We start from the raw sequence: 4,586 nt of genomic DNA on the forward strand, positions 1-4,586 counted from the left end.
TATCTGAATGCTTTTTAAAAAAAATTTATCTCTATCTTTTACCTTCATGAAAGGGAAATTATATCCATCTACTAGTCTTGGTCAGTGTCACGACCCAATTCGTCGATCGTGATGGCACTTACACTGTCCCCCCAGGTAGGCGAACCATTCCCAACTCATTTTAATCATTTATAAAAATTATGCGAAAATCAACAATGATTTAGTTAACAGATCATTCAAATCATATTGATAACAAGTGTGGAAATAACAACCCCAAAATCTGGTCTTAACTAGTACAAGAGCTACTAACAAGAAGATACAAGTCGATAAGAAAATAGAAATCTTAAAATATCAATACTGTCTCAAGAATACAAAGTAGACAGCCAAATGCAAAGGAAGAGTCTCCGGGTTGCAGAACTAGCCAAAGCTCACCCTGGAATCTCTGTCAAGTAGACTCGAATCACTCTCGATGATAGGAACTGGAACTAGCAACAGACTCTGCACTCAAAGAAGAGTACAACAAGAGTAGCATAAGTACAAACAACATGTACTGAGTAAGCATCATAGGCCGACTAAGATTAGTTCACGCATATAAGGATAAAATCAACAAGATAAATAGACAGACACATAATACTCAAATCAAGGTCACAGAACATTCCATAACTGAATCGCAGCCTAAGGTGAAGCTCCTAAACCACAAGTCTGTCGAGTCTCAATACTCTCACACGATATTCACAAGTCCAAGTTCCGACCATAAGTAGAGTCTCTACTCCACAAATTAACTCAGTTAATTATCATATCTATACCATACAACCGTTCAACAAACGATACTAAAATCAGAACTAAAAGAGCTATATAATAATGCAGAGTAAAAGGGCAAAATATAATGATGTGCAATGCAATGCACTGGCCAAATACCTCGAACCTGTACATACATGCTAATTGGTAATGTTTGCCCAAATAGTCATGAGCTGCAGGGGACCCATGGTGTCCATGTACCACTCGTTCCGAAACGAACCTCGGACCACGAGTTCACACTAAGGCCACATCATCACCCCCTGTTGGCCACATCATCACCCCCTATCAAATGTGCCTTACATAGATGTATATGTTCCATCTTCAATTATTATCAGTATTATCCATCACAATGTATGTCTCAGCGTAATCCAGTTCATTAGTATGTATGGACTGTGAACAGTTAGCAATATCAATGTCAAACACAAGGCATTATGCCCCAAGTCTTTCATGAATCGTTTCCGAACCATTTCCATCATGTATGAGTGAATGAATGCAAAATGCTTAAATCAATGTAATCAATGCCAATGAATATACTATGGAGTCACAACGCTATAAGCCATTCAAGACTTATTTAATAAATTCAACAGTAAGCATGATCAATCAGTGAAATCAAATGCAATGAAAGTGCAAGTCACAATGCTATAAGCCATACCAAGACTTTAGATAAGTCAGCTCAACTATGAAATGAATCATACAAACCACCTCAGTCAACACAAAGAGTCTATGTCCCCCTTTACTTCCACAGATAATGAGTACACCTCACAACTAAGTCTTGTTTTACCAAGGTGTTCCATTTTATCGTATATCATCATCAACACTAAGTCGTAACTCAATATCAATATACGTATGCAATGAGAATGTATGCCATGCACAATATCATCATCAGCAGTAAGTCATACGTCAAGTTTCCATCTGAGTACTACCATAAGTATATATCACGATTGAGGTCTAAACTCATTATCCTTCCTTTCTCCGATGATATTTGTCACAATAAGAGAGAATGGAGTATAACGCGTATCACAACACAACAATTCAAGTAACAAGTCTAATCACAATAATATGGCAACAAGCCACCAACAACAACAACCATCCTAATAGAACTCCATCCGGAATCACCACAGTATGAATACAAATACACCTTCACAATGCGTAAATAAGGGCGACAAGCCCACATAATTAGAAGTCATACCAACTTAGATAATATCCAACCATACATCTTGTCCAAAGACCTAGTCATGCTTTCTCCTGTCAATTCTACACAATATATACGTTTTACTAATCAAATTCTAACTAAAGTAAGCCGTAACCTACCTCGAATGCAGAACAGGAGCCACGAACTAGTCCACATGAGTAACATACCATCTAATCAACAAAAACATCAATTGGGGAAGAAGACCCAATTTCTTCTACTCTGTTCAAATGGATGGAACCATCATTAAATGGTAATTCTATTATAATCTCACTCCCAACAATCATTATCCTCCAATTTATAGTTTTCTAATCAATTTAACCCTTTCAAAACAGATTTTAGGCCAAAGTTCCCATTTTTATTAGAACCCTAAGTTTCAATACACAGTTCTCATCATTAATAATCGAATTCTCATCCTAGGAAGTGATAATCTATACTCCTAGATGATTAGACAACAATAAAATCAACAACCCCTCAATTATTTAAGGGTTTACTAATTTTTAAGGTTCTAGGATTTTCGTTCACCATTAGAGAATCTTAAACTAGCCATGAAACTTAAGGAAGAAGGGTAAAGGAACAAATAAAGGACCCTTAAAAATGCTTTCACCAATGGATGGAATAAAATTCGCCCCTTTCTCTCTTGAAAACTGTGTTTGGGGTTTTGTGGGTAATGACTTCGAAATTTCAATAAAAAAGTAGGTTTCTGCCCCCGTCTTCGTTGTAGCGGTCCTTGGCTTTGTTGCGACGGCTTCATCGTAGAGGTCACGAGTTTCGCTGCAACGAACCCTAGCTTCGCTGCAGCGGGCCTCCCGGTACAGCTCACATTAAAATGACCATAACTCCCTTATCTGAAGGCGAAATGAGACGGTTCTTTTTGCTATAGCTTCGAAATTCCGATACGGATCTAATGGTTCAATCAAAACACAAAATAAAGGTCGTTTGATCAATATGGTTCTCTTAATTTCCAAAAGACTACGGCGAAAACATCGAATACGAGCGCGACACAACCCGAATCCATCTAAAACTTTTCGGAACCTCACCAAAACTTGTGGACAAGTCCAAAATCATCATACTAATTTGTTGGAACTTTCAAAACATTGACACGGGGTCATCTTAACCTGATGTTGACCGTGGTCGACTCTATCTCTTTAACTTAACTAGTTCCCCCCACCATTGATTCAAATCACACTCAAACCTTTCGGGAATCAAATCAATGACTTTACTAAGTCATAAGTCATACTAACGGGACTCGGGGAAGGGTCAACAAGGGTAAATGGGTAAAAAATACTATAACTATCAAACGGGTCGTTACAGTCAGTCAACTCTAATGTTCAAAAGATGAAAGTTGAGGAAATGAGAATGTTGCGATGGATGTGTGGGCACACTAGGAGAGATGGGATTAGGAATGAAGATATCGGGGACAAAATAGTAGTGGCCTCAGTGGAGGACAAGATGCGGAAAGCGTGACTGAGATGATTTGGGCATGTGAAGAGAGACACAGATGCCCCAGTGCGGAGGTGTGAGGTTCGTTATGGACGATTTCAGGAGAGGTAGAGGACTAGAGGTAGGTCGAAGAAGTATTGAGGAGAGGTGATTAGACAGGATATAGTGCAGTTCTAGCTTACGGAGGACATGACGTTAGATAGGAGGTTATGAAGGACTCAGATTAGGGTAAATGGCTAGTAGGTAGTCTCGCCAATCTTTTCGTACTAGTAATCTCAGTTTGCGATAGTTTCTTGTCCTTTGATTTATGCTACTATCTATTGCTTCTTATGCTTCGATTATCTTATTTATCTATGGTAGCTATTGCTCCTTTTTTCAGACTACTTTATTATGGTTTTCGTTATTTTCATTTTCATACCGCTTTGAATTGCTTGTCCTTAGCTGACCTTTTTTGTCATGTTTTCTCTTCAGTCGAGGGTCTGAACAGTCTCCATACCTTCCAAGATAGGGATAAGGTATGTGTACACTTTACCTTCCCCACACCCTACATTGTGGGATTTCACTGGGTATGTTGTTGTTGTTGTTGCCTGTTCAGTAAGTGAAACACATTAGTTCTCCGCTCTCAGATTGACAATCACTTTCGAAAACGGGCAATGATTCATTCATAAAACCAATTTCTTAGAGAACAAAACATTGGGCGGAAAAAGGAGGCACTCGTCTCAATTCTCACTTAATTAGATCCATAAGAAATCCAATGTTTTACTAAGATTTTGAATAGTGGTCTCTAATTCAAGTTGATTCTATTTCGACTGTTCCTCAAAAAAAGATGAACAACTAATTCACAATCATGGTCCTTGAGAATTGGATCATTCATATTATATACAAAAAAGAAGCCACGTATATTTGTGATCTTTCTTTTTTAATAAGATTTCAATTCGAGCGACAGTTCCATTAGATATTAGTAGAATCCCTTTTCATATGTGCATGATAAGTTGTATTTAAATTAACTTAGTAATATGATCATTGAAGAATTCATATAGCCGACCTGGACTTATTTGAGATTGAGGCATGGTTATACAATATACTCTAAAACTTAGAGCCCCCACCCTAGCTCTCTCCCCTTAGAATAAGAAAAAGAAAGGAGAAAGACCAAGCGAACAACAACCCAACAAGAAAA

The sequence above is a fragment of the Lycium ferocissimum genome, chromosome 6 (genome assembly GCF_029784015.1).
Source record: "Lycium ferocissimum isolate CSIRO_LF1 chromosome 6, AGI_CSIRO_Lferr_CH_V1, whole genome shotgun sequence".
Lineage (NCBI taxonomy): Eukaryota > Viridiplantae > Streptophyta > Magnoliopsida > Solanales > Solanaceae > Lycium > Lycium ferocissimum.